The sequence below is a fragment of the Hemitrygon akajei genome, chromosome 20, assembly GCF_048418815.1.
Source record: "Hemitrygon akajei chromosome 20, sHemAka1.3, whole genome shotgun sequence".
Classification (NCBI taxonomy): domain Eukaryota; kingdom Metazoa; phylum Chordata; class Chondrichthyes; order Myliobatiformes; family Dasyatidae; genus Hemitrygon; species Hemitrygon akajei.
Window position 1 is genome coordinate 23,591,310 of NC_133143.1, and position 27,597 is coordinate 23,618,906.

Here is a 27,597-nt window from a genome sequence, read left to right on the forward strand (position 1 = left end):
CAGAGGGAGGTACAGAGGCCCAGGTTTTGCAACTTTTCAATCAGGATTGTGGGAATGATGGTATTAAATTCTGAGCTATAGTCGATGAACAGCATCTTGACATAGGTGTTTGTGTTACCCAGGTGGTCTAAAGCCGTGTGAAGAGCCATTGAGATTGTATCTGCCATTGACCTATTGTGGCGATAGGCAAATTGCAATGGGTCCAGGTCCTTGCTGAGGCAGGAGTTCAGTCTAGTCATGACCAACCTCTCAAAGCATTTCATCACGGTAGATGTGAGCGCTACTAGGTGATAGTCATTAAGGCAACCCACGTTATTCTTCATAGGCACTGGTATTATTGTCACCTTTTGAAGCAAATGGAAACTTTCACCCATTGCAGTGAGAGGTCGAAAATGTCCTTGAGTACTCTCGCCAGTTGGTTGGCACAAGTTATCGGAGCCTTACCATGTACTCCATTGGGACCTTCTGCCCTGCGAGGGTTCACTCTCTTTAAAGACAGCCTAACAGCGGCCTCTGAGACAGAGATCACAAGGTCATCAGGTGCAGCAGGGATCTTCACAGCCGTAGTTATATTCTCCCTTTCAAAGCGGACATAGAAGGCATTGAGTTCATCTGGTAGTGAAGCATCGTTGCCTTTCATGCTATTAGATTTCGCTTTGTAGGAAGTAATGTCTTGCAAACTCTGCCAGAGTTGTCGTACATCCAATGTCACCTCCAACCTCATTCGAAATTGTCTCTTCACCCTTGAAATAGCCCTCCGCAAATCTGGTTTTCTGGTGTACACCTGGGTCGCCAGACTTGAATGCCACAGATCTAGCCTTCAGCAGCCGACGCACACCTGGTTCATCCACGGATTTTGGTTTGGGAATGAACAGTAAGCCTTTGTGGACACACAATCATCCACACAGGTTTTAATGAAGTCGGTAACAATTACAGCATACTCATCCAGGTTCAAAGATGAATCCCTGAATACAGTCCAGTCCACCGATTCAAAGCAGTCTTGTAGGTGCTCCTGTGCTTCCCTTGTCCATACCTATATTCTATAATGTGTTGGAATTTATAGCTAAGCTGCATCAAGTGTTATGTATTTAATATTTCAGTAATTTTTGAGTAATATTGTAAATATATTGCTTAATTAAGCATTCTTTATTTAAGTAATTTATCGCAGGTTATATGTAAAATACATGAATGGAATACGTCTTTAAGCCACCACATCATATGTGCGCAGCTTGCTAGAAGTAAAAGCGAAACAAAGCATCTTCCGGATCTGTATTTTTCTTTCAATTAGTTTTATGTTTTAGAGTTACAAAACATAAAATTCTTATGATCAATGTAATCATAATGTGACTATACAGAGAAAGTGATTAGGATTGTGCAGTTGGTTCAAGAAGTGAATTATTGAAGGGAAGTTCTTGAAGTTGGTAGAGTGAGACTTCAGGCATCTGTGACTCCTGCCTGATGGTAGTTTTAAGAATAAATCATGGCTCGGATTATGGGGATCTTTATCGATGGACATCCACCATTGTTCCTGTACATAAAAAGACCAAGTTAACATGTCTGAACAACTGGCATCCTGTCGCACTCACCTCCATAATAAGCAAAAGCTTTGAAAAGGCTGGTCAAGGACTACATCTGCAGCATGCTACCACCCACACTGGACCCCTACAATTCACCTACCGACACAACTGATTGACAGATGATGCAATAGACACAGATCTACACACTGTCCTTACACATCTGGAGAAGAGGGATTCTTATGTGAGAATGCTGTTCTTGGACTTCAGTTCAGCTTTCAACACCATAATTCCCTCCAGGCTCGAAGAGAAGCTCAGAGACCTCGGCCTTCGCCCTGCCTTGTGTAGCTGGATTCCAGACTTCCTCTAAGATCGCCAGCAGGTGGTAAGGGTGGGCCCTCACATCTGCCCCTCTGACCCTCAACAAGGAGCTTACTTGAAATGTCTGATGCCATATTTCTTCATAACCTGTCGGAATCCTTCTGAGGTGTATAGTGGTCTGTTATCACTCAAAATTTGTACTGATAAGCCATTTCTGGCACAGGTAGTCCTCAGAGTGGAGACTGTCTTTGCCAAAGTGGCTGACTTCATTGGTATAACCTCTGGCCTCTTCGAATGAGCATCCACAGCAATCAGAAACATGAATGGGCCAGAAAAGTTAATATATATGCTTTGCCATGGTGAAGATGGCCACTCCCATTGGTGTAATGGTGCTTTTAGGGGTACATTTTGAATTTTTTGACATCCTGAGCAGCTTTAACCCAGTCTTCAATCTGTCTATCTATTCCCAGTACCACACATAGCTCCAGGCAAGATTCTTCATTAAGACTGGACCCAGATGCCCTTCATGAAGATTTTCTAACACTTTTGTGCACAGTTCTGCAAAGTATTCAGAAATTCTTTCATTTTTGACTGGTTCCTTTTGTAAAATCTAAGTCTCTCAGCTATTGCCAATGGTTTAGGGCTCAAGGGACTCTTTAATAATCTCACCAAACATTTTGCTTGATGGTTTTCAGGGGTTACTAAGTTGTATAAGAGACTCTAAGTTCTTGGGCCCATTAAGCTAAGAAGTGCAGGGGCTTTCTTTTGCTCCTTCACATTGTTTGCGTTACAATTCAACCCTCTCCATATACGACTCCTAGCATTCATTAATGTAATCGGATAGAGAAAGAGAGAACAATGTGCATGCTCAGACAACAGATCAATATGTAGTGCTAAAGGAAGGGGGGGGTCATTGCTCTAAAAGAAATAGATCCATACATTACAGTGATAATAGAAGTCATGGAAAAGTGAGGATTGAGGAGGACAGGGGCAATATTTGGGATAATATAGGAAGATATTTTCTGGTGTTTAATTTTCAGTGATGACTTCTAAGAGAGATAAATAATTTTTACAAGGTCAATAGTGTAAAAATTACACAGGAGCATGGACCTCTGCATTGTGCTCATTTCTAGTCACCGTACTCAAGAAAGGATGTGAATTTATTTGATAAGATTTGGGATGGTTCATCGGAATTATACCAGTGATGAGGGGAATCAGTTATGTGAAGAGACCAGAGAAGGTGGAGCCACTCTCTACAGAACAATGGAAGTCAAGGGAGATGTGAGCAAGGCAATTGACATTTTGAAGTGCTTTGACAGAGAACAGGAAAAGTTTTCACTGATATACAGTAATGTGATATTATTTTATCCGAGAGTGATTGCAATCTAATATGTCATATGTATTGGGATGATTTCAAGAAATAGGAAAAGGAGCTGGGTAAGATCTTTCAGAACTACTTGAGTACTAGGGTCCTGTTGAAGGAAAGCTTTCATGGGCCCAAAAAAAACCCTACATGAATTGTTCAAAAAGATGATGTGGCTTGTTTGATATTTAAGACCCAGTATTGGATCAATGGTTGAACGCTGCATTAGAAGCTTAAGGGTGTGGGCATATAATCTGTCTGATCTGACACCTCAGCCCTTTTGTGAGAAAGGTCAGACTTTGAAAAGTTTCTGATATTGAACTGAGATCCCAAATTCACTCTCCAGTGACTCGCTTATAAAAAATGCCAACAGTTTGGTTTCACATTGCTGGCAATTCCTAGCAAGCTGTTGGCAATAGCTCAGTGATTGGCTAAAGAAAGAGCGCAGTTTCAGGATGTGACCTTTTGGGATTTGATCCTAGCATCTTGAGGATAATATTGGCTTTGATAATTGTATGAAATGTGTACTGTCAGAGAAATCACCTAATAGTTTTCTGCATTGATTTCCACAGACCTGTGCGCATTCGTAGCTTGTACATAGGTCTAATTCAAAGCAAACAAAGTGAAAGCCTCTACTTGCTGTGCTGACATCATATTCTTGTTATCACTTTCTGTAGTGATTCGATTCAGCACTTTGAAATCAGTGGAAATACAGATGGGAAATGACCAGATGAATCACTGTTATCCATTCTATGCATATTGTCTCCTAAAGTACGGATCTATCCTTAATGCTCCTGCTAACACTCATCAGCATTTACAAACAGCAGACTTCTGTGTCAACTTCATTTATTCATTTAAGAGAAGTGGGCTTCACAGGCTGACCCAGCATTTAATTGCCCATCCTGAACTGCCCATGAGAAGGTGATGGTCAGCTGCCTTCTTGAACCACTATGGTTCTCGAAGTGTGGCTGCACTCATAATGCCGTTGGGGAGGAAGCTTGAGGACTTGATAGTGAAGGAATTGTACAAGGCATTGGTAAGGCCAAATTTGGAATATTGTGTACAGTTCTGGTCACCGAATTATAGGAAAGATATCAATAAATTAGAGAGAGTGCAGAGACGATTTACTAGGATGTTACCTGGGTTTCAGCACTTAAGTTTAAGGGAAACACGAGGGGGTATTTCTTTACTCAGAGAGTGATAGCTGTGTGGAATGAGCTTCCTGTAGAAGTAGTAGAGGCCAGTTCAGTTGTGTCATTTAAGGTAAAATTGGATAGGTATATGGACAGGAAAGAAGTGGAGGGTTATGGGCTGAGTGCGGGTAGGTGGGACTAGGTGAGATTAAGAGTTCGGCACGGACTAGGAGGGCCGAGATGGCCTGTTTCCGTGCTGTGATTGTTATATGGTTGTATGGAATGGGAGTATAGTTACAAGCCAGGATGGGGTCTGGTTTGGATGGCAGCTTCCAGGTGCTGGTGCTCCTATACTTGTCCTTCTAGTTGCTGAAGGCTCTGGCTTAAGGATGGAGCATTTTTCCTGAGTGTAGCAAAATGAGGGATTCCAGTCAGAGCTGAATTCAATACTGTTCCACCTGCTCTCAAAACTTTACACACCTCCAATGAAATTGAAAGAAACGTTTCTACTTATAAGTTGCCATTCATAACTGTAGCATGGCTTACGTACTTTACAGCCAATTAAGTAATTTTGAAGTACAGTCATTGGATGAATCTAGGGAACATGAGAGCTGAATTACATACTGTAAGACCATAAGATATAAGAGCAGAAGTAGGCCATTTGGCCCATCGAGTCTGCTTTGCCATTCAATCATGGGCTGATCCAATTCTTCCAGTCATCCCCACTCCCCTGCCTTCTCCCCATACCTTTTGATGCCCTGGCTAATCAACAACCTACCCATCTCTGCCTTAAATACACCCAATGACACGCCATAGCTGCTCATGGCAACAAATTCCACAGATAATCAAACAATAGAAATTCATCCACAGTCAGAAGTATAAAACACACTATAAAATCAGATCAGAGCATTCTACACTGCCTTCAGAATTCATCCCATTCACTTCAATGGAACCAGTTCTGTATGACAGTTCCATGCACTGTCATACCTTTTAGGACAATCAGAGTAGGGGAGGGAAGGGGTATATCTCTGGATGAGCCTGTTTCACTGAACATTGGCCTAGTGATACATGTTGGCCAGGAAAGAGAATTAGATTAAATGCTGGAAATACTCAGCAGTTAGACTGCATTTGTGGAGAGAGAAACAACTGAGGTCAGTGATGAACATGAACTGGTTGAGGCCACTGTAGGATGGTATTGCAGGTGGCCAAGGGAAGATAATCCCTCGGAACAGGAGGAAGTGCATTCCAGCAGACCAAGACAGAATGAAGCATGGTTCTACTGGATCACTCTGATTTATGGTCATGAGGATTGATAGAAAGGAATTAGTAGAAGGAAGCTGAGTATCTGTGAGATGGAGCATTTAGAACCACCTGAGTTTAATGTCTCAGCCATAAGACAATACCTTTGACAGCGCAATGTATTGTTCTGAAGGGTTTTAGCCTCAGGACTGGCGTAAATGTTGAACCTATAATTCCCATGTACTTTAATATAATGCGCTACTTTATCCAGAACCAGTCTTCAAATTGACAGAGAAAGATTGGGTACAATAAGGGTGCAAACCATGTACCAGACTACAGATTAAGAGCTCAATTCTCAAGAGATTAAGGCAGGCCTATCCCTTTTAAAATAAATGAGCGACTTTGTAAACATAATGCCAATCAGAAAATCTAGGCAATTAAAAGCAAAGTAGTGCAACGTTTTTAGGAAGGCAGATCAAAGCCATTATAAACAATCCTTTACAGGTCTATAATACTGATAAATAGTGTACTTATGGATTAGATTTATTCACTGCTTGTGCTTCATGCCCTAACATGTCCTGACATGTACATTTCAGATCCTTGGTTATTAATCCTTAGCTGAAGTGCTTAAGCACAGAATTACATGTGCTTTTTACCCAAGATCAACCCTTTAGAATCTAAAGAATTCTTTTAGAAAGATTTTGAATAATCACTGTTGGCAATTACTGGGAATATTTGTCGTCCAGTTCCCAGCGAAACGACAATATTCAGTGTACAATTGAAATTTAGCTTGCCCCTTTGATGTGGGTTTTTATGGGCTTCTTTCATCAATGTGAAAGATCAAATGGAACCTCAAGAGTGGAGGTATTGAAATGGACAATAGACTTGAAAATAAAAGGGGCTAGAAATTCTCTCACTTTGTGCAATTGCTTTCATGTACTGTGCAAATTAATTTTATCTAAAATCTAATCGCTAAGCATCCATCTAGTTTCATCTTTATAACCTCAAGAATGGCTCAGTGTTCAGCAATAGTGCCTTTGAGACGGAAGGTTTTGGGTTTGAACCCCACTCCAGGGATACGTCAAATATCTTGGTTTAAATTGTCCTAACAGAGGACTTTCTGAAAACCAGTTGCTGACTCCCATTTCAGGTGGGCATAAAGGATTTCCAAGGCACTTTTATGAAGGATAAAGGAATTAGCTTTAATATAAAGCACAAAATGCTGGAAAAGTCATCAACCTGAAATGTTAATGGCATTTCTCTCTCCGCAGATGCTGCCTGAGTCTGCTAAATACTTTCAGTACTTGCTGCATTTAGTTCTTATTTCCAACCCCTGTGGTATTTTGTTTTTGTGTTACCTCGGGTAAATGTGTACTTCTCAACCAACACCAAAGTATTCATTCACTGAAGAACCACAATTACTGTGAAACACAAAAGGTTCAAAAGAATAGCCCAAAAGAAACAGATTACCTGCTGTTTACTGTTCACAACTTGCCATGTCACTTCCATTATAACAGTGATTTTGTTTTCAACAATATAATTCTCTGTATAGTTCATTCAGCATTGGAAAGTCCTGAAAGCCATATGCAAAGTACATATATATTACATATAAATAGAAGCTGGATCCAGAACTGAATCATAGAGTTAAACTGCATAGAAACAGGTCTTAATAGGTATTAAATGGGCAGAGAATTCAGGGATATTAACAGCAGGCAGGCAGGCATACTGTGTGTACAGTTTAAATGGTCAGTACAGACAAGTTAGGTCACAGGGCCAAGTCTTGCACTGTTCTTCATTTCATGTTCTTGGTTCAAAATTAAAGTTCAAAGTAAATGTTATTATCAAAGTACATATATGTCACCAAGTACAACCATGAGGTCAGTTCTACCGTGGGCATAGTCAGCAAATCTATAAAATAGTAACTAAAATAGGATCAATGAAAGTTCATCCGGAGTGCAGAAGGCAACAAACTGTACAAATGCAAATATGAATAAATAGCAAGAAATAACGAGAACATGAGATAATGAGATAGAGAGTCCTTAAAGTGAGACCACTGGTTGTGGGAACATCTCATGGATGGGACAAGTGAGTGCAGTTATCCTCTTTTATTCAAGAGTTGAAAAGTTGAGGGATAGTATCTGTCTTGAACTTGGAGGTGCAAGGGTGCAAGTCCTGAGGCCCTTGTATCTTCTACCTGACGGCAGCAGTGAGAAGAGAGCATGGCCTGGGTGGTGGGGATCTCTGAGAATGGATACTGCTTTCCTTCGACAGGGTTTCATGTAGATGTGCTCAATGGTTGGGAGGGCTTCACCTGAGGTGTACTGGGCTAAATCCACTACTTTCTGTAGGATTTTCCACTCAAAAGGCATCAGTGTTTCCAGGAGTCAGTGATGCAGCCAGTCAATGCACTGGTGATGATGGGTCCTTTGGCCCATCGTTTCTATGCTAACTATAACTACTCCCACTTACTTGCATTAATTACACATCAATGTTTCTTCTAGATTCCTTCCCAGTCCTGATGAAGGGTCTCAGACCAAAACATCGACTGTTTACTCCCCTCCATAGATGCTGCCTGACCTGCTGAGTTCCTCCAGCATCTTGTGTATGCTGCTCTAGATTTCTAACTTCTGCAGAATCTCTTATGTTTATCAATGCCTCTATGCCTTTCTCATTTAAGTCCCTGTGCACGTGTCTCTTAAACACAACTCTGTGTGAAAAATTTACCCATCAGATCCCCTTTAAGCCACCTTCCTTTCACAAACCAATGCCCCATAGCATTGGACAGTCCCACCAGGATAGACACTGACTACCTACCTCCATCTCACTTCTCATGCTCCTTTGCAGCAGAAAATAGACCCATCCTATCCTGCTATTGTTACTCACACTGTCAACATTTCAGAGAATGAGAGAGACTAAGAATGAGTGAGGCAGAGAGTGAGCAAACAGAGACTGTAAAAGAGACAGTTAATCAGGGAGATAGGCACAGAATGAAATGCAGAGGGAAAACCAGAGAGAGAGGCAAAAGGAGACAGCAAGAGAGAGTGAGAGAAAGAGAGAAAGAGACCAAAAGAGACAGTGAGAGAGAAAAACAGAGATGAGTATATAGAAAGACACAATAGAAGATATAGTTAAAGAAACAGAGAGAGAGAAAATACTTCTAATGTAGTCAATATTGTGATAGAAAAATGTGGAAACCATTTATAGACAATAGACAATAGACAATAGGCGCAGAAGTAGACCATTCAGCCCTTCGAGCCTGCACCGCCATTCTGAGATCATGGCTGATCAACTACCATCAATACCTGGTTCCTGCCTTGTCCCCATATCCCTTGATTCTCCTATCCATAAGATACCTATCTAGCTCCTTCTTGAAAGCATCCAGAGAATTGGCCTCCACTACCTTCCGAGGCAGTGCATTCCAGACCCCCACAACTCTCTGATAGATAGATAGATAGATAGATAGATACTTTATTCATCCCCATGGGGAAATTCAACTTTTTTCCAATGTCCCATACACTTGTTGTAGCAAAACTAATTACATACAATACTTAACTCAGTAAAAAAATATGATATGCATCTAAATCACTATCTCAAAAAGCATTAATAATAGCTTTTAAAAAGTTCTTAAGTCCTGGCGGTAGAATTGTAAAGCCTAATGGCATTGGGGAGTATTGACCTCTTCATCCTGTCTGAGGAGCATTGCATCGATAGTAACCTGTCGCTGAAACTGCTTCTCTGTCTCTGGATGGTGCTATGCAGAGGAGAAGAAGTTTTTCCTTAACTCTGTCCTAAATGACCTACCCCTTATTCTCAAACCATGTCCTCTGGTACTGGACTCTCCCAGCATCTGGAACATATTTCCTGCCTCTATCTTGTCCAATCCCTTAATAATCTTATATGTTGCAATCAGATCCCCTCTCAATCTCCTTAATTCCAGTGTGTACAAGCCCAGTCTCTCTAATCTCTCTGCGTAAGACAGTTCGGACATCCCAGGAATTAACCTTGTGAATCCACGCTGCACTTCCTCTACAGCCAGGATGTCCTTCCTTAACCCTGGAGACCAAAACTGTACACAATACTCCAGGTGTGGTCTCACCAGGGCCCTGTACAAATGCAAAAGGATTTCCTTGCTCTTGTACTCAATTCCCTTTGTAATAAAGGCCAACATTCCATTAGCCTTCTTCACTGCCTGCTGCACTTGCTCATTCACCTTCAGTGACTGATGAACAAGGACTCCTAGATCTCTTTGTATTTCTCCCTTACCTAACTCTACACCGTTCAGATAATAATCTGCCTTCCTGTTCTTACTCCCAAAGTGGATAACCTTTCACTTATTCACATTAAACGTCATCTGCCAAGTATCTGCCCACTCACTCAGCCTGTCCAAGTCACCCTGAATTCTCCTAACATCCTCATCACATGTCACACTGCCACCCAGCTTAGTGTCATCAGCAAACTTGCTGATGTTGTTCTCAATGCCTTCATCTAAATTGTTGATGTAAATTTATGCATTACTGGTTTCTAGAAACATAGATGGCAGTGATTAGTTTATTGGTTATAGGTATTCTAAAAGAAAAACATAGCTAGAAATGAAACAGAAAAAGCTGGAAGTATTCAACAGGTCAACAGAAAAAATCTATTCTGCTCATTTCCCCACAGAGGCTGCTTGACCTGCTGAGTATGTCCAGAAACCTAAATTGAATTAATTATGTGTGGACAATGGATAAGGGGTTTAAAATTTCCATGGCAACCAGAGAACTTTAAAACAGTAGCATGAAACTTTTCAAGGCAATCTGACAGAGTTGGCTAATTAATTGTCCAATGTCTCCATTTAAAACTTCATCCTCTAAGCGTGCAGCACTTCGTCAGTACTGAAGTACCACCCTAAAGTTACATGATAAAGTAGATTTGAACCCACTACCTACAGCTTCCAAAGAATATCTAATACAGAAACTATTGCCAGAGTTATGGCTATTGAAGCCAACTCGAGCAAACACACTGATACATCTTGAGAGCACACCTTATTAACACTGACAGCATAAAGCTGAATGATAGCAAATCTGTGGCCTCTTTGCATTGCAAATCATTTTAATTTTCTCACAGATCTTGTGTGGTGTTTTCCATCCATTTTACGCAACTCAAGACTTCTCTTCTCAATGGGCATTGTACAGAAGCTTAGAGGATGCTTAAAGAAATTTACCAGGAATATTACATTTTCAAAAAGTTACATTTACAATTTGAGTGGAAAACAAATGGCAGAAATGTGTTTTTTGCTGTAACTAATTAAAACAAAGGACAGACAAGGTATTGAAAAGTACAGCTGCAGAGCGCTGTCATGGGGGTTTGGAAGCAAGAACATGTAAAAAGCAGCCAAATTAACACACCTGTTATAAAGATGTTTAATGAACCTTGGGTTCCTACCAAATCAATTGAGTGGTTAAAAATGTCAAGCAACCTGAGACTCCAGCTGTGCAGTGTCCAACCTCGGGAAAAAAAATTACATTGTGATAAATGAGCAAAGTCTACTTCAACAACCAGCCCTGTTTTCATTTCAGATATCTACACATTCCTGTCAGGAAAACAAGAGAAATCAAGACAATTGCAAAGAGTACCATCAGGCACTTAACACACTTGAGGCAGAAGATTGCAGACTGGAGAGCTACCAACAAGAAAGTTGGCACTGTCTCACCATGTTGCCCAGAGTCCAGAGTTTGCATGCCTGGACATTCAGCTAATTGGTATACTCTTCATCCCCTGATCACACAAGTTCACCATTGTAGGCTGGTTGACCATAGCACCTACAGAAATGACAGAAGCATGTGGATTGTCAGATCTTCCTAATATTCAGAAGTTTCCAATGTGTGCCCTGATGAACCTTCAAAGTAGGCACATCATTCAAAACTTTTCTGAGAAAATTGATCCATTTCTTGCACCCATGTTCAGTTTGAATATTGTCCCATGTATGTTTGTGGACTTCAGTTCAACGCAGCTGAAATTTCCCCTAAATTTCTGTGGAATTTTACAGCCATCGAGATAGAAATCCTTTAGGGGTTTCTCAGGCTTTCCATAGTTGATATCAGTTTATGCTGAACCTCCAGTGTTTCTGGGAGGGGCTGACTTGCTATACAAACTTTGGAAGTTCTGCCTTTCAAGGCAAATATTTTCAGAGGAGAGTTTCCTATACTCTAGAGATGAAAATACTGAATGAGGTGAGCGCATTGACCTATAGCTTGGAAAATGGATTCAATCAATGGGCCACCAGAATCAGAATCAATCAGGTTTAATATCACCAGCATATGTCATGAACTTTGTTGTTATGCGGCAGCAGTACAATGCAGTACATAATAATGCAAACTATAAATGCAGTAAGTATATACATATATCTATTTGAAAAGTTAAATAAATAGTGCCAAAAGAGAAAAAAAGTAGTGAGATAGTGTACATGGGTTCAACGTCCATTCAGAAACCTGATGGCAGAGGGGAAGAAGCTATTCCTGAATTGTTGAGTGTGTGCCTTCAGGCTCCTGTACTTCCTCCCAGATGATAGCATTGAGAAGAGGGCATGTCCTGGGTGATGGGGCCCTTAATGATGGATGCTCCTTAAAGATGTCCTGGATGCTGGGGAGGCTAGTGCCCAGTGGAGGTGACTGAGTTCATAGAAACATAGAAAATAGGTGCAGGAGTAGGCCATTCGGCCCTTTGAGCCTGCACCGCCATTCAGTATGATCATGGCTGATCATCCAACTCAGAACCCTGTACCTGCTTTCTCTCCATACCCCCTGGTCCCTTTAGCCACAAGGGCCATATCTAACTCCCTCTTCAATATAGCCAATGAACTGGCCTCAACTGTTTCCTGTGGCAGAGAATTCCACAGATTCACCACTCTCTGTGTGAAGAAGATTTTCCTCATCTCGGTCCTAAAAGGCTTCCCCATTATCCTTAAACTGTGACCCCTCGTTCTGGACTTCCCCAACATCGGGAACAATCTTCCTGCATCTAGCCTGTCCAATCCCTTCATAACTCTCTGCAGGTTATTTTAAGTCTGTGCATTGCTTCCTCACCCCTCCTCATACTCGAGGTTGATGCAGCCAGTTAGAATGCTCTCCACAGTGCATCCGTAGAAATTTGCAAGTGTCTTTGGTGACATACCAAATATAGCCACTGTCGTGCCTTCTTTGTAACTCAATCAATGTACTGGGCCCAGGATAGATCCTCAGAGATGTTGACACCCAGGAATTTGAAATTGCTCACCCTTTCCTCTACAGATCCCTCTAGGAGGACTGGTGTGTGTTCCTTTATCTTACCCTTTCCAAACTGCACAGTCATTTCTTTGGTCATTGAGTGGAAGGTTGTTGCTACAACATCACCCAGCTCCTGTACACCCTCTCATCACCATCTGGAATTCTGCCAACAATAGTTGTATCACCAGCAAATTTATAGATGGCATTTGAGCTGCGCTTAGTGACGTTGTCACGGATGTAGGAAGAGTAGAGCAGTGGGCTACGCACACTTCCTCAAGGTAGAGATGTTATTTCTGATCTGCACAGTCTGTTGTGCTCCAGTGAGCAAGGGAAGTCAAGGATCCAGTTGCAGAGGGAGGTACAGAGTCCCAGGTTTTGGAGCTTTTTGATCAGAACTGTAGGAATGATTGTGTTAAACGTTCAGCTATAATCAATGAACATCAGCCTGACGTAAGTATTAGTATTGTCCAGGTGATCCCAGTCCGTGTAAAGATCCAATGAAATCACATCCACTGCAGATACATTGTGGTGATAGGCAAATTGCAGTGCTCCAAAAACACGCTCAACTCATCAACGAGGGCAGAAAAAGGGGGAAATAAGCAGGGAGCCAAGAAGGGTATGAGAGAAAGTGTTGGTCTTGGACCACAATCCCTCTCATTGGTAAATGGGTACTATCAGAATCAGAATCAGGTTTATTATTACCGGCATGTGACGTGAAATTTGTTAACTTAGCAGCAGCAGTTCAATACAATACATAATCTAGCAGAGAGAGAAAAAAATAATAATAATAAAAGCTTCAAAGTCCATTTAGGAATCGGATGGCAGAGGGGAAGAAGCTGTTCCTGAATCGCTGAGTGTGTGCCTTCAGGCTTCTGTACCTCCTACCTGATGGTAACAGTGAGAAAAGGGGATGCCCTGGGTGCTGGAAGTCCTCAATAATGGACTCTGCCTTTCTGTGACTCCGCTTCCTAAAGATGTCCTGGGTAATTTGTAGGCTAGTGCCCAAGATGGAACTGACTAAATTTACAACCTTCTGCAGCTTCTTTCGGTCCTGTGCAGTAGCCCCTCCATTCCACTGATGAGCCTGTCACATTGCTCTCCACAGTACAACTATAGAAGTTTTTGAGTGTTTTTGAGAAATACTTGCTACACAGGCAGGTAATCTGTGACATTATGTAAGTCTATGGAAGAGCAAACCAAACTATGGAAGAGTTTAGTACTGGAGGCCTCTAGTTGAACTAAACACTCTGAAATCAGAACCCCAAAATTCTGTATGTCTCTATCATCATCTTGAAATAATCCAGTTCTGGTTCCTGCTGTTGTTGGACCTCTGCCACAAATGTGATGCTTTGGCTGAAGTTTCTTTCTGCAAAATAGATTATGCAAACCATCTTGCATTAACTGGATAAAATAAAATGATTTTGTGGTGACCATGAGATAATTTTCTTCCTCACTGTTCTGATTACAGTGTTGTGCGTGGCATTCACCCACCATATTAGACTGCAGGCCTGACTGCAGTCAAAATTTTACACTGAAATATTTAGTTTTTTATACATAAGGAGATAAAACAAATACCAAGAGCATCTGTGTGTTTTAACCAAATGTGATCATTACCTCACAAGATACTATATCACATCCCCTTTCAAAAGTTGCAACTTGGACTTGAAGATGGTAAATTCATCCAAATGTTTGAGCATGAAATCCAGACATTATTAAGATGAAAATTTATTTATTGCATGTATCTCAAAGCAAACAGAGAAATGTGCCATTTGCTTTAACAACCAATACACCCAAGAATGCGCTGGGGGCAGCCCACAAGTGCCGTCACACATTCAGGTGCCAAGATAGCTTTCCCACAATTCTCAGCAGAACAACATAGAACAGAACATACCAAGCAACAAAGCAATAACAGCGGAACATGCTCCGTTTCTCCATGTGCACACCCACCCATCCATCCATACCCATACACATTCCTCTAACTCCAGGATAGACCATCCTTGGCCTCCAACCTCCAGCTAACTTGTGGATTCACAGACCCTGGGCCTCAACTTCCTTAGCTGACTCACAGAGATTCGTAGACCCAGGGCTCTGGCCATTGGGGTCAACTTCTGGACTTTTGATCAAACTTCAGGGTTTGATCTGGACTTCCAATTGAACTCTGGGCTTTGATCCAGACCTCTAATAGACCTTCACACTTTGATTTGAACTTCTGATTCACTTTTGGGCTTCAATTTCAACCTCTGATCAACGTTCAAGCTTCGATCTTCATTATTGACCTAGAACCCGCAGATGAAGATGAATGAGTGAATGAGTGCCCAGTTTTCAGGCCTTGAATGCTGGACCTGACGATGATGAGACCCTAAATAACAGGTCTTGAACTCTGGTCTCACCAGTGAGTTCTTGTTGGGCCTCTGGCCTATCAACCCAGCTATGTACTCATCGCTGGCCTTCAAATGTGGAGAGAAGGCTCAGACTCTCGCCTGTCCTCTAATTCCTCCACAGCTATGCTCCTAAATGCTAACCTGACCCCTAACTCCACTCTCTCTCCAAAACCATCCCTATGAAGCTAAAAAAAAGCTTTAAAAATACCTGTCTGAGCTGCACCCTCAACAGAGATCACAGCTCAGTGCAACCTTGAAAGAATTTATTAAAGAAGCACTGAGCTCTCTGTTGGATGAGGCATTAAACATTGTCTATCCTAAAAGTAAAAGATTTCATGGTACTATTTGAAGAACAGGGGAGTTCTCCCTATAGCCCTAGTTGAAAGCTAGCCGGGTTATCTGATTATTATAGGTTTTCCCATTGTGGAAACCAGCTACTGGGTCTCCTACATTGCAACTGTGCTTTGGCAGGTTTAACTGATCGTAAAATGACTTGAGGTAAATGCATAACTTTCTTTGTTTTTATTTAAGAGAATCACACTAAACAAGCAATTACTTTTAAAGTAACACACACAAAATGCTGGAGCCACTCAGCAGGTCAGGCAGCAGCTACGGAAAGGGGTATAGTTGTTGTTTTGGGCCAAGACCCTTCATCAGGACCGGAGGAAAAAAGATAAAAAAGTGTCCACTTCCTTACTCCGATTCCTCATCTTTTTTCCAGTCCTGAAGAAGGGCTTCAGCCCAAAACGTTGACTGTACTCTTTTCCATAGATGCTGCCTGGCCTGCTGAGTTCCTCCAGCATTTTGTGTGTGTTGCTGAGAAGTGGTCAATATGGTTATCATGTTAATAGACCGAGGAGGCTCAGTGTTTTGCCAATTATTACAAGAACCAAGTGGCTGAAGGGAATAAGTGTCCTAGAACCTGGTGATGTGGGAATTCAGGCTTCTTAACCTCCTGTGCAATGGTAGCTGTGAGAAGGTGACATGGCCCAGCTGGTGAGGATCTTTGATGATGGGCATTGTCTTCTTCAGGCAGTGTCTCATGTACATATTTTCAATGGCGGAGAGGGATGTACTGGGCTGTGTCCACGTTTCTTACATTCCTCCATCTGGCCATACATTTCCCCATTAACTCCCTGCTGGATATCCACTGGGAACGTTGACTCCAATGAGAAAATTAACTGGCACAATGCTACAATACAAAAGCAATTATTTTGCAGCGTGCATATACTGAGATATTGTATAAATGTAGATCTTTTCCTTTCTCATACACCTACAAACTGCTCACAAGTTGTCCTTTGGAGTCACATGCTTTATCTAGAGATCGCAAGTGTCAGTGACCACTTTTCTTCATGCTAAACAACTTCCATTCTGGCCAAATAATTCTTTAACTTGAGTTTATCAGGAGTCCAGGAATCAATACAGATCTCATCACCAGGTACATTTGGCCTAGCAAATTTTAAATTTGTGATTTAATGTTTTATTTAGTTAAAATATACACATAAAACTGAGAAATATGGGGAGTACAGAGTGAGTGATGAATCTGTAAATTAGTCCAGACCTTCAGATGACTTCATAAACCACAAGAACAGAGCCTGGGTGGCTGACGAATATCATCAATTCACCCCCACCTGCACTCCCACTGAGAAAGAATTGTATACTTACTCACTGCTGTCCACATTGTTTACTGTATATCTTATAAACTCATTATGAATGACCCAGTGCTCAGGGCCAATTTGAACAGATATTGACTGAGGAGTATGAGGCATTGCCACAATATCATCAGCACGAACATGACATGGTCATTTGACTCACTGAAGGGCACAAAGAGGTGATTCTTCAGCAATTCAATAGCACAATTACAAATGCAATAAGGGCCTGTATACGTTATACCACTAATGCATCTAGCATTGTTATTCAAAAAAGTTGGAGGGAGAGACTTTAAACAGACTCCACATGGTAGTCTCTGACGTCACAGTACTAAGTTAATTGTTAAAAGGTTGATGGGTGTTTAGCTTCATCCCAGGAAAAACAAAGCTTAGATTAGATTTAGGAACTTCTCACACTTGAAGTTCATAGGGGGAATGTAAGAAGAAGTAATTCCTAGTGGATGGATAATCTTGAGGAATCCTCTGGTCTCTGCATTTGGATTCTTCATATGCATCATGAATCTAAGATCCTCGATCTTTCGCTGGGACGTCTGATACGTTGACCACCGTGGCAGTGCACTGGTGGTGAAGCCAATGAATATTTACTGGGATAAATAGAGTGCTTTGCCCTGGATGGTGTCAAACTTCACTCTTTGAATGTGTGAACCATGCGAGATGTAAGTGTGAAGCTTGGAGTGGAAGTAATGGGTCACATTAACTTTAAAGAATCCTGATACATAGAGATTGCTGTTGGATATGTACTGAGATATATCAGTTTGGATTTTATTGTTTTCTACTATTGAGTATTCAACCGTGCATTGCTCTATCCACCCACATCTCTGGAGCTTTCTTTCCGGCATTGACTTGATCTTTATTTCAAAAATAAGTTTTGTTCATAGCAAATCTACACAAGAATTACCAAAAATGTATGACTTTTTCACATTCGTAGGTGTTATGTTTTGTAAATCCAAAACATGAAACTAATTAAAAAGAAAACAAGGGCGCTGGAATTGCATGTACATTAGCTTCTTTTTTAATGCAAGGTGCATCTATGTAAAAGAGTAAATAATCAATGTTTCGGGCCAAGACCCTTCATTAGGACTGGAAATAAAGATGAGGAGTCAGAGTAAGAAAGAGGGGAGAGGAAAGGAAATGTCTATTGTTTACTCTTTTCCATAGATGCTGCCTGGCCTACTGAGTTCCTCCCAGATTTTGTGAGTGTTGCTTGGATTTCCTCTTGTTTGTAATATATTTACAATATTATTCAAATATTGCTATAATAAGTATACAACACTCCTCCCTGCTTAGCTAGAAATTCCAGCTCAATATAGAATGCAACTCAATTCACATGTATCGTATTGATCTCTCTCTCTCTCTCTCTCTCTATATATATATATATATATATATATATATAGATAGATATATATGTACACACACACACACACACACACACACATAGTATATTATATAATATGACTAATATATATATATCCATAGCAGAGTAAATTTTAAATTGTCCCATTCAAACCTAAAGATTTAATTGCTCGAGAGGATTTCTTACTGTTGTTGGATAAACTCATTCCTGACAAGGGTGGGGGGTCACTTTGCTTCAAAACTTGCGGCTGTGAAAAATATCTGAGACTCTGAGGCCTCCTCTTTGGTGATGATAGGAGTTGACTCTGGGACTGCGTGAAGTGACTCGGACTGCTCTGACCACCTTTCTTCTTTTTCTCTGTCACACTCCCTTTCCCTATCATCAGTTCTCTCACAATCTCTATCATGATCCCATTTCACTCAAGCTCTCATTCCTGCTCTTTTTCTTTCTCACGTTCCTTCTCTCTTTCACAACTCTTTTTTCTCTTCTAGCTTACTGTGATTATTTCTGAATTTGCGAATTTCTCAAGGTATTAGGTCTTGTTTATCTTCTTCCATTTCCATAGCATTTCTGTCATCCTCCTCTTTCATTTCCTTTTTCTTCTTTCTAGGATGTGCATGGAATCTTGGAAGAGTGCTGCATCTTCTAGGATCTTGGGAAGGTGCATTTAGTTCACTGAAGTATTCTCTTATTAATCCTTCTATTTTATCAGATCAAATCTCTCAAATTTATCAGATCCTTTACGATCTGATCTCTCCCCTTGGTTTCCTCATCCACAACATCATCTAGTGAACCTTATGTTCTCATATCTCCATTGTGGCATTTTCATATAACACTTTTTTAACCTTGATACGTTTGAGTCTTCCATCCTTGAACACTACTGTGACATCATCCAGTGCCTTTCGCAATTCACTTTTGGTTGACTCCATTGCAGGGGATATGGCATGCAAATGGTGGATGGATCTCCAATCAAGTTTTAGTTGTCTTCAGCCAGTCGTGGCTCCACAGTGCTAGCCCTCCTGTTTTTACCATATTCAAGCCCAATGCGGCTTGCATGTTATTGTATATCACTGTTACAAATGTCATTCCCACAGGAGTTATCTTTTCTTCCAATGGATATCTACAAGCTTCAGATTAGTACCTTTAAAATGCTGTTCAAGCTCATTTTCTGGAATGACTCAAACAGCTGAGCCAGTGTCCAATTCCATTTTAATCAAATTGCTGTTCACTTCTGGTGTAAGCCATATTGCTTATCTATTGTTAGTTTTTACATTGTAAATCTCAAAGCTACTCAGTCCTGTGTCACTTGCATCATTATCAGACTTTTTAACAACAGCATGCAGATTAATGCACCATTTGAAACTGCTGCTTGACTTCTTATCTTTTTCTCTTTCCCGCGCATTCCATTTATTTTTGTCTGCCCAACATGTCCTTTGTATGTGTTCTACTTCGTTGCATTTTCTGCAAGTTTTGCCTATAAATCTCCATTGATCTGGCGCATGTGAGCCCCTGCAACAACAGTAACACATTTTGTTTGGCCAGGCTGTTTAGGCGTTGCAATTTTGTTCATGATCACATTCGTTCCTGACTGCAACTCAGTTGCGTCTCTGCCTGCTGTTTCCATTGATAGTGCTATTTCAACTGCTCTTCTGAATGTTGTGCTTCAGTTAGGAGTCATTTTGGAATGCTTTCTTGCAAGATTCCACAAACTAAGCAATCGCTCAGTGCATCTTTGAGCACATTACCAAACTGACAATGCTCAGGCAACTTCTTCAATTCAGTCACGTACGCTGAAACGGAATCCCCTTCTTTTTGATTCTACTTAGAAAACTAAAACATTCTGCATTTAGCAGTGGTTTTGGTTCCAAATGTTCCTGCTTTACTTTCACAACATCGGCAAATTTTGTTTCGGCTGGTATGGTTGGAGCAGTCAAACATATAAGCAAACCGTAAGTCTTTAAATCCAATGCTCTCAGCAAAATTGGTACTTGTTGCTCATTGGCTATTCCATTTGCTTTAAAATACTACTCAATCTGTTCTGTATACAATATCCTTTTATCCGTTGTATAATCAAATGTATCAATCTTTCCATGGTAGCCAGCCATTTCTGCTTTTTTTTTCAGAATAATTATTATCACTTGGTATTCACTGTTTACGAACCTGTGAATTCTTCTGTTTTCTGCCTTTTTTTAAAAACTCGATTATCTTTCCTTTTGTAAAGAAGACAGACTGCTCCAAAGAAAGAAAAAGTGCTGCATTTTGTTTTCACTCACCATTTCTCCCTGTGCTTTTTTTTAAAACTCAAACGTCTTGCTGTGCTTCAACAGATAGGTATTCAGCTCAGCTTCAATTAAAATGTCCTCATCGCCACTGTCATGTTTTGTAACTACAAAGCATAAAACTAATTAAAATTAAAACAAGGGAGCCAGAAAAATCGTGTCTGTTAATTGTGTTTTTACTTTAAGCAAGACACATAAGTATCACACAGTGGCATGATGACGTATGCTGTTCACGTACTTCATGCATATAACCAAAATGAATAATTTAAACAAAGAACCCTTAATCAAACAATATATTGACACTATTACTCAAATATTACTAATATATTAAATGCACAACTATAGTGTTGTTCAATTTGAAAATACAGTATATAGCGTTGTCAAGTCTATACATTTGTGGTGTCAAGTTAACACAGTCTATGTATACAGTACCAATACCACTCACGTGCCCTCTTTGACAACATACTCTATGCATTTGACATGCTGTTGCACAGAACTCATCCCCTTGGTGTCCACCGGTGTCAGGACCTTAGTTTGTAATCCTTCTACAGAAAGATTTTTGTGTTGGCTGCACCAGACTTCGATGCATTTCTCATCAGGTACTACTGTAGCCTGGAACATTCCAGTCAGTAGCATCCACTTATAAAGATCTTGAACATTGGATGATACACAGGTTTTGGACAGACCAAAGTGCATTTTTACCGAGTTGGTGATCATCTAGCAACCAATGATATTTGTCTCAATATGCACCCCTGGGAACAACCCACAGAACAGAGAATCCTCTATTTTGTACCTCCTCCCACAGGCACCTCACAATGGACCTCAGCAAGTGGAAAGCCCTCTCTTACCTCGGCACTCACCAGACAAGGCATCCAGTGCCAGAACTGAAAACCTTCCATTTAGAAGATCATGACATTGAATTAACCAACTTTTACTAAAATTAACCACTCATGGAATTGGCGATCACTAGCTGGAGACAAAAATCACAAAACACAAATCTTGAGTGCAAATTGTGAGATGGGTATAGGTTCATCCTATCCAATTTGTCTCTCCACAGGGCAAATGTAGAGGGATGACACAGTAAGAAGGTGTTTATGTTTTGCTGACATTACTGCAATGTCGAAAACATTAATGACCATCCTTGGCTGCCTGAGGTTTTTATTATTTGGCACAGGTGTTGTGCTAACAGAATTGTACGCTGCTGCCTTTACCTAGTATGGAGGTTGTTTTAAAAAAACTTGCATTTGTTCATCATGAAGTGAAACTTGCCTGAATTCTGCTTGGCCTATTATATTTTCCTCCTGTAATATAGAGAACTTTTCCACATTAACTGTTCCAGTGAATAGCTTTGGACTCATTAATTAGTGTTCAGTTAATACTGCAGTGCAGTGAACAGAACAAAGTCTCCATGCATGGACAGATAATAAAGGCAGTAATATACAGGCACATATTTTTAATTGCACATTTTACTAGCTCTCTCTCAGCTCTGATATAAGTGCTCTGGTGTCATCTTATATAAGTCCATAAATAGAAATATCAGTGCTCTGTTAGTCATGTGAAACATTGATTGTCCAGATCTCAACCAACTTAAATTACTGTTTTTCCATCACCCAGTCATTACATCAGATTTTGGATGTAACTTCAGTTCAGCCTGCGAGCTCACAGAATCGAAGCTACGTACATAATTGAGGAGGTCAGGAATGAGCAGCTTCAGTTCAACATTAGTGTTTTGACTTGCAAGAACACACACGGATCACCAGAGGAGCTCTTCATGAAATGAACCCTGTGAGCAGTAGAAGGGTGATATGCAAAGGTGATACGATGCGTATTTTCCCACCTAGTGCCATCAATTCATGTGAAGAAGTAAATGCTTCATTGAATTAATACTCTCTGAATTTTAGGGTGGGGTTTTTATAAAAGCAAGTTCAAGAAAGTGATTGCAACCCACACAAAGTGCTGGAGGAACTCAGCAGGCCAGGCAGCATCAATTGAAAAGAGTACAGTCGACGTTTCGGGCCAAGACGCTTCAGCAAGACCGAAGAAAAAAAGATGAGGAGTAAATTAAAATAGCTTCCTCCCTCTTGTTCAAGAAGATGATTGATGACCTTAATACATGGCCATCTATTTCCTATCAGTTTATAAGGTAGAAGGCTATTTACAGTACTAATGTCCTATTACCATCTGAGTCATACAGAATTAATGTCATACCAACAGAATAATCTGCAGGATGCTTGGCATATTTATACCAGTTGTAAATTGATTGGTTGTCCTGCAAAGAATCTATGTGCAGGTTAGAAATATTATTTTTTGACTTTTTACAAGGGTCTTTGTGAAGTACTATCTCTACCTCACATGACCAATTATTTCATGCAGGTCTAGTATCTTAATAAGTGGTATTACTTGTTAAGCCTGTTTTGCACCATGAAACACAAAGAGTTGGCTTTTCTCTGAGACCATCCAACAGATATGGAAGTGATGGAATTGAACTGCCATTTGTTTGCTTCCTGAGATGGTCTCACCTGTATATGTGACAACCTAAATTCATTCACAAAGCCTAGGTTCTCTATATTCATCTGGTTCCTACAGTTACCTCTATCTTTATATCTACTGCAGATACATTCTAAGTGGGATTCAGTTTGAAATATGCTTTCCAAGCTCTGGAAAAGGTCCCCCACCTCACTTTCTTTGATCCTTAGACATATAATATGAATTCAAGTGAGATGTTAGGCTGAAGGCCCTTCAACAATCTCATGTGGATTTAAGAAATTACATCACACTCTGCCAAAAAATAGATGGATTCTCCCTCACATTACTAACAAGAACTAAATGGGGAAATTGTTTATTTCTCTCTTGTAGTTATTTTTGCTCTCTTCATAGTTACTTTCTGGTCAGATGTCAAATCTGTCACAATCTTGCTAATGCAAAACTTTTGCATATATTTTCTCTGCCCCATGAATGTACACAAAGTTCCAGTGACAGAATTTGTAAACGAGTTGAGCTGGGTCAGGTTTCATACAGCCTATGTTGCAGGTATAAGCTGCCGCAATTTTTCCACAGCTGCTTTTATCCCAGCAACTCTTATGGCCTCACTGAACAGATCATCCAGCAACATGGGGATGGCCCATGAGCAGCAGCTTGGCCTTGGAGGGAGGATCCTGAAGCCCCTATTGTAGGCTGTGCTGATGGTCTGTTGACAGCTTGTGATCTCAAAGGCCTTGTTGTTGCATGAATGAAATCTCCAGAGAAAAGTACTGTTAGATACAAAGCAGCTTTGTTATTCGACTGCACAAGGTATAGCAGTCAACATATGGAGACACTTTTAGTCAAAAGATTTGCTGGCCCAACATGGGGCTCAATATTTTATGTACTAAACATCAAAGGACAATTCCATATTTACTATGTATGGTCAATGCTTTCTTTGAAACTACACACAAACTTCACATCTCCCAATTCAAACCCACACTACAGGCAACTAAGTTAATTTTAATCAGCATTGTCTGGTCTGAGATTCACAGCTTTTAAGAACCCATTGTTCAGACCTGCACTCCAAATTAAATCTACAATATATATTCAGATGTGAAGACTGGTAGCCAAAGCTATTTGCTAAATGTAAATATGCTAAACCCAAAAATTGCTCTAGCAGCCCTTTGCAATGGCTGATAAACAGAGGCAAAGTACTGGAGAGTTTAACATCGGTAGCTGAGCGAAGGGCGCTGAGTAGGCTACGGTCAATTATGGAAAACCCTGAACATCCTCTACATAGCACCATCCAGAGACAGAGAAGCAGTTTCAGCGACAGGTTACTGTCGATGCAATGCTCCTCAGACAGGATGAAGAGGTCAATACTCCCCAATGCCATTAGGCTTTACAATTCAACTGCCAGGACTTAAGAACTTTTTTTTAAAGCTATTATTAATGCTTTTTGAGTTAGTGATTTAGATGCATATCATATTATTACTGAGTTAAGTATTGTATGTAATGAGTTTTTGCTACAACAAGTGTATGGGACATTGGAAAAAATGTTGAATTTCCCCATGGGGATGAATAAAGTATCTATCTATCTATCTATCTATCTATCTATCTATTTAGAACTTTAAAGGCCTTAAATATTCTTTAAAACTAGTACGTTTCTTTGAGACATGGTGCAAATTATCTAAGCAAATAATATTAGTTAAAATAAATAATACAAATCAAATACAAATGATACTCACCCATGTCTCCTTCATTCAGGTACTGACTCTACCCCTCCCTCATCAACATTCAGGGCCCCAGACAGTCCTTCCAGGTGAGGTAGCACTTCAACCATGAGTCTGTCAGGGTCACCTGCTGTATTCGCTGTAGCTTCCTCTGCACTGGTGAAACCCAATGTAGATAAGGGGACCTTTTTGTCGAGCACCTTCACTCCATCTGCTGCAAAAGGCAAGATCTCTCTGTGGCCACCCATTTGAATTCCCATTCTGATATGTTTATAGTCTCCTCTACTGCCGCAATGAGGCCACCTCATTGGTGTTGAAGGAGCAACACCTCATATTCCTTCAGGGTAGCCTCCAACCTGATGGCATGACTATTGATTCCTCTAACTTCTGGTAATTTCTCCCCTCCCCCTTCTCTCTTTTTCTATTCCTCATTCTGGCTTCCCTCTTACCCCTTCTCTGCTCCTCAGTTGCCCTTACCCTCCCTCTAGTGTCTCTATGCCTTTCCTTTCTTCCATGGTCCACTCATCTTCTATCAGACTCCTTCTCGTTCAGCTCTTTATCTCTTCCATCTATCAACTCCAAACTTCTAACTTCACCCTACCTTCCCACCCACCTTCCTTTCCCCACACCTGGTTTCACCTGTCACCTGCCAGCTTGTACGCCTTCCCCACCCCCACCATATTCTAGCTTCTGCCCCTTTCCTTTCCAGTGTGAAGAAATGTTTCAGCACAAATCATTGACAATTTACTATGTAAAATAGTCTGTAAGTGATCGGATGCCATTTCCAGGCCACATTAGAATGAATCATGATTCAGAGATAGGGCTCCTTTATTTCCTTCAAACCCTGCTTCCAGCTCCATCTCCTTGTTACAGACACATTCTCATTGACTCTAAATAAGCTTGAAATGTCGGGTACTTATCCTGATCTTCACCTTCTTGTTGGAATGCTATAGAGAGATGATTTGTGCTGAGACATTTCTTCAGTACTGGAAAGGAAAGGGGCTGAAGCCAGAATATGGTGGGAGTTCAGATTTCAGAGCAGAGAGACTGAAAGAATAAGTTTGATCGTTGCTTGTCTCCAGTGAAGAAAAGTCCAATTATTCAACAGTACCTCAGAATGAAGGCAGCCTTTTATGGACATACCCTGATAAACCAAGAATACTTGGAAGTGGACTTGCTATTAAGGGATCGAGTTGTGATTTATATCTCCATCGGAAGCTGTAAATGAAAGAGTTACAGTACAAGCTGAAAATGGGCAAGAAATCTATAAATATGAATCAATTTATCCATGGATCAGTTTCCAATTTTCCAGACAATGACTTTTACTGCCAGCTAAAGAAAATAATCAAAAACATATTTTAGAAATAACAAATATGTTTTATTTTGAAGATTGGAAACCCAGAGTTGACTAAGAAAGGATGTTCTGGCATTGGAGGGGGTCCAGAAGACATTCACGAGAAAGATGCCCAGAATGAAAGTGTTAATATATGGGGGGCATTTGATGGCTCTGGACCTGTACTCACTGAAGCTTAGAGGAATGAGGGTGGGATCTTATTGAAACCTAGCAAGCACTGAAAGGATAGAGGAGGGGATCTCTCTTATGGTGAAGGGGTCTAGGACCAGATGGTACAGCTTCAGAATAGAAAGACAGCCCTTTAGAACAGAAGAGGAATTTCTTTAGCCAGGGTGTGGTGAATTTGTGGAATACATTGCCACAGACAGCTGTGAAGGCCAAGTCATTGGGTATATTTAAAGCAGAGATTCATAGGTTCTTGATTAGGAAGGGTGTCAAAGATTCCAGGGAGGAGACAGGAGAATGGGGTTGAGAGGGATAAAAAGTCACCCATGACGGAATGGTGGAGCAGACTCGATAGGCCGAATGGCAGAATTCTTCTGCTGTGTCATATGGTCTACGGCATTACAGACAAAGCCGCTGCCTGTAAGGAGTTTGTACATTCTCCCTGTGTCCGTATAGGTTTCCTCCAGGTGCTCCGGTTACCTCCCTCAGTCCAAAGACGTACCGGAATTGGTCATTGTAAACTGTCCCGTGATTAGGCGAAGATTAAATTGGGAGATTACTAGGCGGCAAAGAGCATGAAATAGGCCCTTCTGACCCAATCTCAATCAATAAAATTAAAAAGTACTGCAGACGTGTCCTCTGACAACATGGGTGCAGTACTCTCAACAGCATCAAGTTTAACATGCCCCTGTGCTTTGAGTCTCCTGTGATCTGGAATTTCCAGCAGCATCTATGCTGGTAGCAGCCACAACAGAATTACTTGGAACAACCCTTACCTAGGATACCCACATCAGTCTAAACTTAACCTGGGACATCAGTACAAACATTGACTGCTCACTGCTGGCTGGCTAATGATATGGATTGTTTTTTCCTCTTACTGAGTGACTGGTACACAAACAAATTGAGTGCAGTTCCTGGTACAGCAGGAGAGGTGAAGAGTGGAGGCAGAATACACTTCTCCTTTGACCCCTCTGTCTTACACATAGCAATTTATTCAAATGGGTGTCACACCCCTGTGCAAAAAGGTGGTTAGGCCATTTACTTAATTTTAATGTTTTAATTATTTGGTAGTAATTATTCAGGATATAATGTACTTTTTCTTTATTTTTTTCACGAACTTAAATTATTCAAACTTTTTGGGATATTTTTAAATGGTTCTAAAACAGCGCATAAACATGTTCCAAAACCTTTAGCAGCGGCAAACTTGCAATGACTCTCACAGTGTTCCAGAAAAATGGCAACAGGAAACGATGCCTGAGGCTTCATTACTGCCTGGGCCCCATTCCTCCAGTGGGATACCACTCAGGAGTGGCCCTCCATACCTGGAGTTGGAGGTGAGTGCAGGAAGGGCAGAAGGGGATGCTGAGTCGAGGCATTGAGCAGGATG

General features: G+C 40.8%; 1 long non-coding RNA gene across 1 annotated transcript; it reads right to left on the reverse strand.

The window, feature by feature from the left end:
- Positions 1–1,150: 1,150 nt before the first annotated feature.
- On the reverse strand, positions 1,151–11,032 carry LOC140713645 (uncharacterized). The gene is made up of 3 exons (XR_012095694.1): positions 10,955–11,032; positions 7,041–7,143; positions 1,151–1,528 (listed from the first exon to the last, which is right to left on the reverse strand). It is a non-coding gene; the product is annotated as an uncharacterized lncRNA (long non-coding RNA).
- Between the last annotated feature and the right edge of the window lie 16,565 nt (positions 11,033–27,597).